Source organism: Peromyscus maniculatus, chromosome 1 (assembly GCF_049852395.1).
Source record: "Peromyscus maniculatus bairdii isolate BWxNUB_F1_BW_parent chromosome 1, HU_Pman_BW_mat_3.1, whole genome shotgun sequence".
Lineage (NCBI taxonomy): Eukaryota > Metazoa > Chordata > Mammalia > Rodentia > Cricetidae > Peromyscus > Peromyscus maniculatus.
The window spans coordinates 173,700,120-173,715,966 of NC_134852.1; the positions used below are offsets into that span (position 1 = coordinate 173,700,120).

Consider the following 15,847-nt stretch of genomic DNA (forward strand, 5'->3'; position numbering starts at 1 on the left):
CCATCATCTTTGCCCTTAAAACATCTGTAAAATAAAGTTATTAACTTTGAGGGATACAAGAATTAAATGAATTAATTCATTTAAAGGATTTGAAACAATGCTTACCATATAAACAGAATTATACATGTGTATATAGGCAAGATTTATACATCTATACATTCATGTTCTGTTGTTTTTATCATTAACTTTTGTGTTGTCACAGTCTCGACCACTCAGATACCAAGTTCCAAAGCCAGAGTTTCTTTCAGACACACTCAATGGCAAAAGTTCTTCCTCCCTTAACATCTCTGTCCTCCTCATACCAGGGAACCCCCACTTCACTTGATTGCCCATTATTGTAGTTACAGACACCTAATATATTCCTGAAGGTCTTCCTATCTTCATGAGCATTGCCCTCTTCGTTTTCTTTCCTTTCTGTGAGCCTGTGGATTGGTCTCAGTCTTGGACACTAGACAAGTAAGTGTTCCACCATTGAGCTGAACCGCAGGCCTGATGGTTCTTACACTACTGGACTCATTTCAGTGCCTGTGCGCAGTTTACTCTCTGGATGTTAAAACATTGCATGAACAGGGCGTGGAGACAGAGAGAACGATAGTGGAAAGAGTTGACTATTGGAATGGTTCTCTGTGAAATCTGTTTCTGTTTATTCCAGCTTGGTTTTTGAGACAGGGTCTTACTATGTAGCCCAAGGTGGCTTTAAATTTGTAATTCTCCTGCGTCACCCTCCCAATGCACTGCCATGCAATTTCTTTCGTTGTTGCAATTTTTCTGTAAGTTTAAAATGATTTTCAAGATGAAGTTGAACAAAACAACCTAATGATAGTACATAGTAAGATCCTATCAGAGAGAGAGAGAGAGAGAGAGAGAGAGAGAGAGAGAGAGAGAGAGAGAGAGAGAGAGAGAAAACAAAACACTTGGCTGGCTTTGCTTTGTGGGTGTCCAGAGCCATAGCTCTTGATTCTAATTTATCACCTTTGCACATGCTGCTCTTGAAGTTGAAACTCAGTCTTCTGAATTTGTCTCACTGGGAAATTCCTTTTTAGTTCTGGTTTTGAGATAGGCCCTCACTATGTAGCACAGACTGGCCTCAAACCCCTGTTTCTCCTGCCTCAGCCTCCTGGGTGCTGGGTTTATAGGTATGTGCCACCACACCAAGATGAAAACTCAATCCCCAGAGCATAACCTTTCTGGTAAGATGTCTGTGCTCTGTGCCTAAATCAATCTGCTGCTTCTCCTGGGGCTCACAGTGTTCTTTCTGACCTCTCCCCCCCACTTGCTCATAGTCTGTAATTACTCTGCCGTCTTGTCCTAAAGCCCTGACTTCTGCAGAATAGAGGCACTCTGGTCACCTTCACTATTTAAATCCCAGTTGAATCCCAATCTGTGACTCCTTGAATTCAGGCTTCCATTGGCTGGCTCTGGTGCCCTCACTTCTGCGGCAGGAGGCTGCCACTTGACAATTTTGTCCAGGCTTCCTGTTGTTCCTAGCTGAGGCCTCACCCCTACTTATTCCCCTCTTCCTTTCCCCCTAACTTTTTCTTACGGAGAAAGTGAACCTTCACTGGCGAGATGCTGAAATGCAGACACTGTTTTGCTATGGTCCCTCACCTCCCAGGTCCTTCCCTTGACCAGATTCTGCCTTTCAGGCTGTTCACTCTGCCTCTTGCAAGGCTGTTTCCTCCTCTATCAGAATCGTGTGTCAGTCCAGTGGCCCTTCGAAGAGAGTAATTATCATTTGTTTTGTTTATACTGCCTGCTCAGAGAATTTACATGGCCTAATCCTCTGTGCTAACTTGTAAAAGTTCTTCAAATATTATTAACAAAAACTAACAAGGTATCTCTATAGCCTTATAGGTCTCAAAGATCAGTGATCTGAGTGCCTTGGAGAGAGGCCCCGCCCCCGTCCCCTGAGTCTTAACATTATTCTGCTGACACTTTAGGGGAGCAGTAAATGACTCTTTTCAAGTCTCCAGATTTTTATTGCTTCCTTATCAGGCAGGGCTGTACATTTTGTAGCTTAAAAAAAAAATCCTTGGAGAAGAAAAAGCTATGGATATCAGCAGAAAGGCATAGTCACTTTGAAATATCACTCCCAAGAACCTCATATTTTCTAGGCTGATGAAGGTGCTTACAATCTGCCCTTAGAGAATGGAGTCAGACTGGTCCAATGCTTCCTGAGAGCAAGGCCCTGGTCTTTCCAGTTCAGCTGTGTCTCAGACAGTAATTGATTCATGACTGGAAATCAAATATTTAGTGAATGAATAAGTGAATGAGGCCAGTATGGTTGTTTAAGGGAATGCCAGAGTCTCGGTTTATTGAAAAAAGTAGAAAAGAAGACCCCGAGTAGATTCTTGAGCCCCCAGATTTGCCCAGAGGACGACACATGATGCCTCTGTTTAATATGCATGAAGATGCTCAGCTCTACCAACTGCAGGACTGTGAGCATCATGAGCTGTTCCCAGAACTGAGAGCCGTGGAGAAGCCATCCTGTCCCTTTATGTCGCTGCGGCAGCAGGGGATTTCTGCAGTAGCTTTACTGGAATAAAAGATCATGTTAGCGATGGTTTATCAACACAGGACCATTTCCTGTATTTGTCAGTGATTGGGAAATGACAAAGCTGACGTTAGCGCACATGAGTGCCCCGAAGTTCTGTGGCATTGCTCCCCGACTCCCTTATTCATGTTTTAGATGATGCTCAGTTACTTTCTTCTTTTTCTTCTCTCGGATTTATTTTTCATTTTAACTTTGTGTATGTGTGTGGCCATGAGTGGAAATGCCAGAGGAGGTCAGCAGAGAGTGTAGGATCCTCTGGAGTTGAGTTATAGGCAGCTGTGACCTGCCTGATGTGGGTACTGGGAACAGTACTTGGGTCCTCTGCAAGAGCAGTACACGTTCTTAATCGCTGAACCATCTCTCCAGCCCGAAGCAGTTACTTTTTTAAAGACCCACCGTATTTTCTGTCTGAGCTCATGGTCATTTGCATGGTAGCCAAGTCCAGATAATCTTGATCTATTGTGTGTCTCAGGTTTTCCAAAGACTTTGTTCCTTCTGATGTTAGAGTCCAGGGAACTGACAAATGATGATGCTGGGCCTGAGGAGGGAGAAAAAAACCTTAAATCACTGAAATGTGGTGTGCCCTGTACATGCTCAGCATGAACTGAGGAGGAGAAAGAAGGCTGCAAATAGAATTGGTTCCTTTGAGCTGACACTGGATTGGCACCAGTGCCGATTCAGCCACGGGTTGAAGTCATTTTCTACTTCGGCACTACTCAGTCTGTGGGGAATGGTGGAGGCCGGAGTTGGCTGCAGGATTTTGGGAGCAGGCCAGCATCTACATCTGTTCTCAACTGTAAGTGGGCTGGAAAAAACACTTTGAGCAAAAGCCCGTAAAGAGAACACAGAATCCCTGCTCCCGGAAAGGCTAGGAAAGAGGAATGGATCTGTCACAAAGACACTGAATTTAGAGACAAGCCGTTATGGAAATAAAATGTGGACAATTCTTGCTCTATTTGTGAAGAGTCCTTCTCATTTCTGATAGTATGTGTCCGAATTTGTAGTTTATGAAAGCCAGGTTGGCAGCAGGGGTTGGTGGCGCCTAACAGTAATCCCCGCCCTTGGAGGGAGGGATGGAAGGAATGAACGCTGAGGCCAGCCTGGAAGAGGTAGTGAGACCTTGTCTAAAACAGAGAAAACAATGCCAGGCAGGACTATAAAGCCTTATGCTTCCCACTACTTGGGAGGAGTCTATGATTCAACTTTAGTGTTTTGGTATTGTTTACTAGAGGCTGGATACATTTTAGGGAATTTCATACAGGATTTCTTGTCTCTAAATACATGACTGTACTGTACTGTAGGAACATTATAAAACCATTTCTCCTTGTCTATGTGAAGAGGTTCTCCATCAGCTGAATGCCATGAGTAGCATGAAATTGGAGCAAGAGTACTTAAAAGATGTTGTTTGGAAATGCAATGGCCTGGGTTCAAATTCCAAATCCATCATTTCCTGGCTGCATGACTTCAGGCAAGTTGCCCTCTGGCCTTCTGTGTTTTCACCTGAAACATGGATCATAATATGTGACTAACCAGGTCATTGGGAGGACTGATGTGTCCCTAGCCACCCAGAAACCACAGGAAAGACATTAGCTCCTTTTCCTCCCATTTGTTTAGTTTCTTTTTATCATCATCATCATTATTAAAGTTTTATTTTGCTATTTTTTTTTTTTGTGGAAACAGGGATTTAACTAAGGGCATTGTGCATACTAAGCAAGCACTCCACCACTGAGCTCTATCTCCAGTCCTCTTTTTACTTTTTATTTTGCAAGAGTTTCATTCAATTTTCCAGCTAGCCTTGAACTCAGTCTGTAGCTCAGGCTGGCCTTGACTTGTTATCTTCCTGCCTCAGTCTCCTTAAAAGCTAGTCTTTCTAAGCCTACACCACCAAGTCTGGCTTATTTTATTTTACTTTATTTATTGACACAAATCATGGAACTTATTTATTCAGTATCACATGATACATGTAACTACATTGAAATGATCAAGTCATGTCTGTCACTTTATATTCTTCATGGCTTACAACAAAATCTTTGTAGTTAGTTATTTTTTTTCCAATTAAAAATAATTTTTTTTGAGACAGAGTCTTTCTATGTAGCTCTGACTAGCCCAGACCTCACTGTATAGACCAGGCTGGCCTCAACCTCATGGAGATCTACCTGCCTTTGCTTCTGGAGTGCTAGGATTAAAGGCGTGCGCCACCACCCTTGGAGTTAGTTTGAAATATATATACACATGTCAACCATAGTCATCCCACTCTGCAATAAACACTGGACTTTCCACACTGTGCGTAACTGAGCCATGTCTTCCATCTCCCTCGCCTCTCCCTGCTTTGCCTGTGGGATAGCGAGCGGCCTTAGATTTCTCATTTGTGAGACCACACAGTACCTGTCTCTCTGCGTTCCTTGAGATTCCTTGCTACCTGCCAGACATTGTTGCACATCCAGTCTTGATTTCTAGAAAAGGTGTTTGGTGACATTGGAATGAATGAAACACGTATGGCTTGTCTAAACTTACCATTGTTTTTTTCAGACTAGCTTAGAGTGCCAAGAGAAACCAGGAGGAGCAAAGCAGGCTGGGCGGGCTGTGTGCGAAGGAGCAAAGGCTGAGTCTCCTGGCTCAGCCAGGATGAGTTGGGTGAGCTGTGGCAAGGGTCAGTTGGGCTGTTTAGTCAAATGCCAAGTTCATCTTGCAAAGACTCTCTGAAATGGCAGTTATACAAGCTTATAAGCAGCAAATCAGCTATTCAAAGTCATAGAAATGGCTAGAAATAATTTCCAAGCCACTTACCAAATGCTTTTTCTAATTAACCAATGGTATTCATACAAAGAGAATCAATATAAATAACCCAGAGAGGGTAAGGGAGGGAGAGAGGGAGAGAGAGGCTGTTATGGGTCCCTGAGCCCTACTTAACCTCTTTGAGTTAGGATCTCTTTATGAAAAATGAGATGATTTAAATGAAATTGATTCTGTTTAAGGTGTCTTTCAAATCTAACATTTTAGCATTCCTGTGCTTTGTTTAAGCTGGCATTTTGGTATTTCCTTCATTAAGATAAATACCAATGGCATACTGAGAGGTACTCTAGGTATTTTCTCCCTACAGTAGTACCAGGGAAGAGGGTGCTCTTAGTATTCCTATTTCAAAGATAGATAAACTGAAGCTGAGAGACCTTAAGTCATCTTTAAAGACCAGCCAGTTAGGAAATAGAGTGCCGATGTACTGGATCCATGCTTTTAACCAAACCTATATGTATGTGAGTATAAAAACCCTTGCTGTTCACTGGCAGTGGGATGTGAAGCTTCTCTGACAATGGAGGAAAAAGCAAACCTTAGTGGAAAACATCCTCTTAAATATGTGGTATAGTGGATCATTGTAGCTATTAGAACAGAGGTTCTCAGCCTTCCTAATGCTTTGATAACTTAATACAGTTTCTCATACTGTGGTGACCCCCACCATAAAATTATTTTCATCACTATTTCATGACTGTAATTTTGCTACTGTTATGGATCATAATGTAAATATCTGAGTTTTTTGATGGTCTTAGGAGACCCCTGTGGAAGGGGGTCTTGACCCACAGGTTGAGAACTGCTGTATTACAAATTTCACAGTACCGTGAAGAGGCACAGTGGTTTATTTGACTGGTTTCTCTTTGTGTAATGGGTATTGAGTAAACTTTTCACTAGAAAATGGTTCTTGTTTATCTTCATTATAAATCTCTGTGTACATTGTGAAGGCTAGAAGAAACTCCACATTTATGTGTCCCTCACTCTCCTCTCAATTCTATTCTAGAAATTACTAGAAAAGACAGGAACCAGGCTCCTAGCTCTCACCCAGAGCTTTCTTTGCTTCACATGGAGTCCTTGGCTTCTTGAACAATACGCATTTCCTGACAGTGTCTCCACAGTACTCACAGCCTAGCTCTTCCCCCATCACCACACTCAGGCCTTCAGTTTCAGTTCTCTCCATTTTTTGGTCCATTATCTTCCTTGAAAAAGGTCAGGGCTTTGCTGGCAATGCCAACTGGCCTTGCCCAGCACCCTCTGAGAGAAAACTCAAGTCACTCGGCCCTGGGGAACCCACTTACAGTTGTGTCTGTACCAATATGGCTGGATGTACAGGAACTAAGAGGGTGTCCTCCGTCTGCCTGTTCTGAGAGGAGCTGGCCTTCCCGTGGCTCTCACAGAGTGGTGGAAGACATCTTGGCTCTAGGCCAGTCCACCAAGGTGCTTCTGCTTGGATTGCTGTGGGCTAGAAGAAGAAAGACTGTGCTCAGCTCAGACTTCAGGGTGCGTGCATGTGCTTGAGGCTGACACAGGCTTCAGATACAACTGCAGCAGCAAGTGTGGCCGGTACACCCCTTTGCACTGTTGTACACTTCCTCCGGTACATGTCCTCATCACATTTGGAGATTTGGAGAGCCAAATTAGAACGGCTTGTTTTTTTTTTTTTAAATCTGTTTATTGGCTTTTTGACTAAGATCAAGTGTAAAGTGTGTATGTTTATTGGCTATACTCATTGTGTCATTGTGTGAAGTCACAGGTTTCATAAAGCTATTTCCATGTAAGTAGGCAACCTTTGACCAACATACTGCATGTCTATTGTAGAAAGTCTACAAAGCACAGAGAAATATAGAATAAGAAATAAGTACCATTTTATCCTGTTACCAGAGAGAGTCGCTGGGAAGCTTTTCTTACTGTTTGTAATTTTTAAAGTGTACACACACACACACACACACACACACACACACACACACACACACAGAGAGAGAGAGGCTGGGTTATACCTCAGGGGTAGACTGAACCTTCCCCATCCTCCAAATGATAAATATTTATGAGGATTTTCTATGGTGCAATCTTTCTCCATGGAATGCATTCTATACATTTCCATGTGCCACTAAATCTCAGTGACAATGCATTCAGCAGCTGCGGTTATTCCAATCTATGCTCAAACTATAACTCTCTTGCGAATCTTCTACTGTCATTTTGTTTTTATTCCTCCCCTCCCCCTTTTTTTGAGACTGTATCTTAAGTAGGCAGGCAAGCCTTGAATTGTTTAGCTGAGGATAACCTTGACCTTCGGCTCCTCCTGCTGCACCTCCTGAAAGCTGGGGACTGCAGACCTGCACCCCATGTATAGTCTTATGTGGTGCTGGAGATTGAACCAGGGACTCATTTATGCTAGGTAAGCACTCCACCAGCTGAGCTCCATCCCAGCCACTTGGGTTTGCTTTGTTGTTGTTTTTGAAAGAGGATCTTGAGTAGCAGAGCACAAACCCATTAAGTAGCCAAGGATGGCCTTGAACCCCTGCTGCTCCCACCTCCAAGTCCCACATGTTGGGATTATAGACCTGCACCATCACACCTAGCTCTATTTTTTGTTTGTTTGTTTTGTTTTGATTTTTAAGACTGGGCCTCGTTATGTAGACCAAGATAACCTCAAACTCATAATCCCTTTACCTTTCTTCTAGGTGATAGGATGACAGGCAGGCTCTGTCTGCCTGACAAATGCCAATTCTCTGTTGTTGAACACTTATGTATTAGGTTATTATTTATTTAGTCTGTGTGTATGTATGTTTGTGTGTGTGTGTGTGTGTGTATTATAAATAAGGCAGTGATGAACTTCCTTTTCCTCTAATTCTGATTGCTCTCATAGTTGAATTCTCTATTTGTCTCTCTGTCTCTGTGTCTGTCTGTGTGTGGTGTATATACATGTGTGTCATGTGTGTAAGTGTACCAGCACATGTGGGCTCACATGGAGGCCAGATCTTTCAGATGTCTGGATGTTTCTCTCAATTGCTTCTCCTCCTCCTTTTTGAGACAGGCTCTTTCCCTGAACCAGGATCTTGCTGTTTCTGCTAGACTGGCAGGCCTGGAAGCCTCCACCTGCCTCTGTCCTGAAGCACACCTCGCTTTTGATGTGGGTGGTGGGAATCAAGGCTCAGGGAATCCTTATGTTATGTGGGAAGTGCTCTCTGCTCCTGAGCCATCTCCACAGCCCCAACATAGGCAAAGTCTTAGGAGCAAAATTGTCAAATCAGAGGTCATGACTCGTTTCTTAGCTTTAAATTGATGGTTCATTGTGTGAGACCAAAACAGGAACAATATACCTTGCAGGTTAAGGGCTCTGTCTGCAGTAAAGACAGTTAAGAATAAGTTACTGTTCGTCCCATTTTAAGTCCTTGCAAGTTAAGGTTTCTATTTCTAGTTAAGTCCGATCTGATGTAAACTGCTTGCAACCCCATTCACATGATGTACATCCTTACCTTGTTCCTTCCCTTTCCTTGTATCTTCCTAACAGTGTGTAACAGTCAGTTCTCTCACCCCTGTGAACACCTTATCTCTCCTGTAAAAGGGATCTCAAGAAGCCAGCTTAGGGTAAGACAGCAGTCTGGCCACTCCCGGGTGCACCCCAAAATACAACTTGCTTTCACTTGACAATCGTGGATTTGATCTTTTTTCCTTGAGATTCTCAGGTTTAACGATTGCCAAATAATTTTCCAGAAAGGATATGCTGATTTATATCCTTGCCAATAGTATAACATAGGACAAATGTCTCGATATTCTTGTCAGCACGGGAAATTCTCTTTTAAAATCTCTTCCAATGTGAAAAGTGAAAATGAGAGTGCTGGATCTACACTTAAATGTAGATCACTTATAACCATCATTCCTTACTTCCAGAGATCCATGGACGGTCACGTTTGTATCTGGATAAAGACAACTCAAGTGTCTCTCTGCTTTGTGGTGTACTGAGATGTGGATGAGCTGCCCGGCATTCTTGCTATCATGGCTGTGAATCATTCCTGCTGGCATGCCTTCCCCAAGACCAAGTGCCAATACCAGTTGATTTCTGTGGGTTTCTTGGGTAAGGAAAGACAAGTGCTTCCTTGGAACAATATTTTGACAAGATGGAAATGCACTGAAGTGGTCGGTTATATAACATAGAGGTATTTTGGAGTGGACATCTCTTTACCTTCTGGGGAAGACAACTTAAATCACTGTTAGCAGGTTTACTTAAGAGATGCTAGAGACGAGTGGCATTTTGGTTCTGGGATGGTCGCTATAAGCAAGTGTCTTAGCTATTTTCTACCGCTATAGAGACACTAAGATGAAGACAACTTGTAGAAGAAAGTGTTTAATGGGCCCATGGCTCCAAAGGGTGAGGCCATCATGGTGGGGAGCATGGCACTGGAGAAGCAGCCGAGAGCTTACATCTGATCCATAAGCATGAGGTAGGGAATGGGGGGTGGGAAGAGTGGGCTTTTGGAAACCTCAAAGCCAACCCCCAGTGACACACCTCCTCCAACAAGGCCATACTTCCTCATCCTTCCCAAACAGTTCTACCAACCAAGCATTCTACTATGTGAGCCTACGGGGGCCATTCCCACTCAAACCAGCACAGCAGATGGCTGTTCCGCCAGAGTGGGGTGCTGATGACTTTCTCATCTTTGCATTACCTGTGATGGCACTGGGTAAGAGGACCTACCCAGCACACCACAGACTTAAAAAAAGTTGTAGTCTTTAATGTTTTCTAAATTTGGTTTTCTCGGAGTACTTGCAGTGACTTTTGCAGTTTTTACTAGTGTATATTAATTATACAAAACAATGGATTTCACTTTGACATTTCCCCTGAATGCGTATAACATTCTTTAATCATAGTCATCCTCCTTATTACCAGTGAAAGTACTTTTTACAAAAATACTTGGGTCAGGGCTGGAGAGATGGCTCAGAGGTTAAGAGCACTGGCTGTTCTTCCAGAGGTCCTGAGTTCAATTCCCACCAGCAACCACATGGTGGCTCCCAACCATCTGTAATGAGATCTGGTGCCCTCTGCTGGTATGAAGGCATACATGCAGGCAGAACACTGTATACATAATAATAAATAAATCTTTAAAAAAATACGTGAGTCGTATTTCTGAAATTTTTAGTATACCATTTAGAGAAAAAGTATATCATTTAGAGAAAATACCATCTGATATTGTTTGTTTATTACCCAGATGGAAAAATCTTTTCTATAAATAAAATGGAGAAAGAAGGGTATAAAAAAGATAAAATTTGGCTTCTAACTATGTAACAGCTCAAGTTGGCCTCAAATTTATGATCCTCCTGCCTCAGCCTCTTCAGATTCCCTGACAGGGTCATAATGTTGGGTTTTGTGCCTTGTGCTCCACATAGGCTGAGCACTTGCTCTGCTATTGGGCTTAGGTAATTTTATTTCTGTTTTGAGATTGTGGCTTTTCTCAAATTAAGGAAGACTTCATTCTGATATCAGTGTTATAGCTAAAAATGTAGCTCAAGGCCACATGTTGTGACAGACAAGGCAGGCTGAGGTTAATGGATTTGGATTCTGATCCCAGCTTTTCAGTCAATCAGACCATCCAAACACTGCACCCTCACGGGGTCTTGGTCCTCTGGTAAAATGTAGCAATTATTGATATCCTTCAAGTCAAAGGATTTCCAGTTATATTTCTGGTTTTGATAACATAGTCAAGGCAGAGGATGTCAAATTTGGTTAATAATTGGCTGTTGTCAGAGCTACTCAAAAGGCAAACATCATTTTGAAAAGCATCCCTTCTCAGCACTGGTTCCCTTCCTTCCTCTTTTTGACAGTGTGAGATACTCCATCATGTCTTTTTATTTTTAAAAGGTTTTTTTTTATACTTTTAATAATGTGGTGTGTGTGTAGGGGTGCACATGTGTCCATGTTCCCTAGGGAACATTAGATTAGATTGATGCCCTGGAGCTGGAGTTGCAGAGGTCGTGAGTGTGCGTGGACCCTAACTTGGGTGCTCTGCAAGAGCAGTCGCTGCTCTTAACCACGGAGTCCCCTGTCTGGCCCCTCATCATTTCTTCTGTGGGTGTTTAGAATATCCTTTCTCTAGTCTTCCTTTTCCAAGGCCTAACTTTTGTGGAAAGGTAATGGAAAACATGCAGAATTGAGGCCAGGGCAGGGAACTGTCCACAGGAAGAAGGGAAAGAGGAGCAGAGTTAGAAGGAAGGCCAGGGTGGGGAAGGTTGTAAAGAGAAAGGCTGAAGAAGACGGTGGCTGGCATGGAGAGCAGGCATTGTCCATGGAGGAGGCTCATGAGAGCTTGCTGTGTGTTGAGAGTGACATTCTTTCCGCGGTTGTTTGTTTGATTGATTTTAGAGACAGAGCCATTCTTTGTAGAGCTGGCCGGTCTTGGACTTACTATGTAACCCAGGCTGACCTTGAACTTGCAGTATATTCCTGCTGCAGCTTCTCCAGTTCTGGTCTCACAGGTGCGAATCACCACATCCATCTTGAAATTCTTCTTCTTCTTCTTCTTCTTCTTCTTCTTCTTCTTCTTCTTCTTCTTCTTCTTCTTCTTCTTCTTCTTCTTCTTGTTTCCTGTTTCCTAAAAATACTGAGTTAAGATTTATGGAGTTTCTTTGCTGTTCTTTGTGGTGGGACTTTTGTTCTTTATATATGTGACAAGGTAAAGAACATAGAATGAGATATCCTTGTTGTGTGGGGTTACATTTATAAGGTGGAGAAAGATACTTCAACTGTAGCCTTCAGTTAGAAAATAATGCTCCAGAAAAATCAAAAACAAGCTGATGTGGTGCCACATACTTGTAATGTCAACATTCAAGGAGTAGAGGCAAGAGGATTTTGAGTTCCAGGCCAGTTTGAGTTAACACACACACACACACACACACACACTTCTGAAATATGTATAGTTTGAAATTTTCACAATAACCTCTGTTGTTGGAGCAGGGTCCAGGAATGGAGTTGTATGAGAATTCTTGGGACCTCTGTTTCTTCAAAATACAAAATTGTTCTTGGAACATGTTTTCATGCTCCTTCAAGGTATAGCAGATAGGAGTGAGTTTACTTCAGATAACTCATTATTATTATTTTTTTAGACTTATTTTGTTATTATGTATACAGTGTCCTGTCTGCATGCATGTCTGTATGCCAGAAGAGGGCACCAGATCTCATTACAGATGGCTGTGAGCCACCATGTGGGTGCTGTGAGTTGAACTCAGGACCTCTAGAAGAGCAGCCAGTGCTCGTAACCACTGAGCCATCTGTCTAGCCCAAGATTACTTGTCATTGCTTGCTGTAGTTACTCAATTAAAATGTTAAACTAGCCTTTATATGCTGCTATGGAAAAACATGTTTTTGCCAGGTGCAGCTTGTCCTTGTGATTGTCTACAGTTTGAACTCCTGAAAACTTTGCTCATGGGACCTTCCTAACCCTCATAAACTGTCCAAGGCTCTAAATGAGGCTGGCTATTGCATGAGACTTTAGTCCACCTCATTTATTGACGCCATTCTCCCAGGTCCCACTGCCTCCAGAGCGGTGACACTCCATCACTGCAGTTTGTTCATTTCTCAGGTGAAAATAATTAAGTAATCTGAGTTATGTTAGCATTGCACAGTTAAAATAAATATTACCTGGATTTAAACCTTAGAACGTACTATGTATAAAATGTTTGACTGTATTGTTCCACGCCAAATATTTGGTGACTATTTAATGAGAAGAATATAAATTCTCATAATCCACTAGCCAAGTTTATATATACATATATATGGATAATTTTTATATTGAACATGTGTAATAAAAGCCAAAGCTGGGTGTTGTATCCTATGCTTGTTAATCCCAATCCTAAGGAGCTGGAGTCAGGTCTGTGAATTGGAAGCAAGCCTGGGCTACAGCTACACAGAGAGGTTCTTCCCCAAGAAAAAACAAAACCCAAAGCTAACCTTCCAATTGAACTCGGTTCTCTTCTCACCTTCTCCATACAAAATGATGGTTGAATTGGTCTAACAGAATAGAAACAGAGCTGTCTCATTTTTGCTAACCTGTCTCCACTCAATTCTGGACACTTTGTTAGGAATGTCCCCAAACAGCCATACAATTGTAATTCCAGTCGGGAGGACTAAGGCTGAACTCAGGTCCTCTAAATGTTGATGCTGAGAGGTGTCTTACAAAATCTCAAGGTTCCACAGAGATGTGTAGGGACAACTAGCTTTGGTCTGCACACACACTGAATAGTACCATCCCTTCAGAGACCGCCAAGCTGAGTGCTAAGATGTAAATGAACTTCAACTTTTGGCCCTGTATGCACAGGGTGACCTCTGCTGGTGGAGTGCAGCCATTTCCAGAAAAAACAGAAATCTGCTAACTGAGCATTCACGGTATCAGATCCTTATAACAGCAAATATTTTCCTGATAGCTTTTATTTGTTTATTTCTTATAAGATTTATTTGAATTAAAGGTAGAAGATAGTATACTTTCATCTGAAGTTTAATGATGCAAGTTTCCATGGCAATATGAAATACAGTAATTCCCTTTTGGGCATTTTAATATATGATGAATAAAGTTAATCATTTATGAAGTTTAACAAAAATCATAAAATATTTTTTCAAAAGAATTTCCCTAGTGTGTTGATGATGAAAGGCTTATGACATCCAAGATATTTTATTGGGAATGAACTCAGTTATTAAATAAACCTACTACTTGTGTTCAGCTAAAGAATATTAAACTCACAAATGCTTTCCAGATTAGCACGTCTCTCAACCCTCATCAGAGAAGCTTCTTTTTGTGATAGATGGTGATTAACAACTGGACAATATTCAGAGAGTGAGAGACTTCGGAGCTCTTAGCCTTAAGGAGACAGCTGTATCACACACCCACCTCCCAACACTAAGGGATCATCCAGGAAGAGGGGGTGAAAAGATTGGAAGAACCAGAGGCAGTGGCTGACTACAGCAGAACAGTGATTTCTGGAAACAACAGGGCAGTGGTATGTTCGAACTCACATCAGCTGTGACTGCATGCCCAAGGTCCAGCTGAACAAAATCCCAGCATGGATGGGAGCGGTGGTTCGGACGTCCCACACTTAGCCAAGGAACTATTGGCAACTGATGGATTCTATAAGGGAAAGAGAGTCAGTTTTTCTGCAGAGATGTGGCCCCTGAGAGACTGCCCATGCTCCAGGAGATGACCCTACCCCCAAGCACATAGAGGCAGCACCAAGTGGACTTAGTGGGGGAAAAAAACCCAGGAAATTGGGAGGAAATAGTTGGAGGAAGCAATAGGAGGTGTTGCAGGGGAGGGAATGAGGGGAAAGGAGGGATTTGATTGAAACATTATATGCATTTATGAAATTCTCAGTGGAAAATAGATTTGTAAAAGTGTTGTAGAAGGCACACAGACATACTCTTCTACATAACCTCTCCTGAGACTTGAACTTCTGTTTCGTCATGCTCTGTAGCTTTGGCTAACTGGCCTGGAACTCACTAGTCAGCCCAGGCTGAGCTTCAGTGTATAATTCTCCTACCTCAGCCTCTTGAGGGCTGGGGTTATACCATGGTCGATTTATTTTTGCCTAAAAATCTTGAGTGATATTTGATGTGCAGCATCTTCTTTAAATCTCCTTTGAAACATAATTTTCCCATTGATTCTTTGAGAATTTCACATCATGCGCCCCAGTCCCACTCATCTCCCTGTTTCTCCATATCTGCCCTCCACCCTTGTAAACTCCCTCACAAAGAAAATAAAAAATTAAAAAAAAAAACCCAAACAAACAGGAAAACATCTCACCAACCCCTCTGGGCAACAACCTGTTCCTCTATCAATCGACATCTTCTCTCATACAAGTCACAGCTATCGGGGCTCCGGTTCCACTGTGCGTGTACCATTCTGTTCCTCCATCTTTCCCCCGTCTCCATCACATATTCGTTCATCCCAGTGGCATTGGGAACTGTGGCGTGTCACACAGTATACCCGTTTGCTAGAACAGCTTTCATTGCCAGGAGCCATTGGTCTGGTTCAAGGCCTCCTGGCTTCTGTTACACCAATACTGGACCCTCCCTGAGACTCCTCACAGATATCCTGCCGTTACCCAGAGCCGTGGAGATCCTGAGGCTATGGTTCTGCAGGACTGGTCCCTTCACACGCTCCAGTAGCTCATAGATAGGGTAGATGTTGGGGTGGGCCAACTCAATGCCCTGGATCTGGGCCTGTGTGGTAGCGGAGTTGGTCAGCCAGCATCTACTCTGGGCCTTCCCGCACCACCATTCGAGGGGCAGGGACAGGTCCCCACCACCACATCACTGCTGGTGCTGCCAGCTCTTCAGAGTTCAGTGGCTGATAAGGGGCAGGGCCAGCTCAGCAAGGCACTGGGACATTAACATGGCCTCTGGCAGCAGTCCAGATTACGGACATCAACATGGCCCCGGGCCATGGACATCAACACAGACCCTGGCTGCAGTAGGGCCGCAGACCCAGACATGGCTCCCAGTGGCAGCATGGGCCCAGATATCAC

The 15,847-nt window shown here is 43.0% G+C and overlaps 1 long non-coding RNA gene across 2 annotated transcripts; it reads right to left on the minus strand.

The window, feature by feature from the left end:
* Window positions 1–2,288: 2,288 nt before the first annotated feature.
* Window positions 2,289–15,597, minus strand: LOC143272465 (uncharacterized). 2 transcript variants are annotated; one of them, XR_013050077.1, is made up of 4 exons: window positions 15,425–15,597; window positions 6,637–6,800; window positions 2,951–3,086; window positions 2,289–2,536 (listed from the first exon to the last, which is right to left on the minus strand). It is a non-coding gene; the product is annotated as an uncharacterized LOC143272465 (long non-coding RNA). The 2 variants fall into 2 exon arrangements; XR_013050078.1 differs by lacking the exons at window positions 2,289–2,536; window positions 2,951–3,086 and adding an exon at window positions 5,082–5,253.
* Window positions 15,598–15,847: the final 250 nt, after the last annotated feature.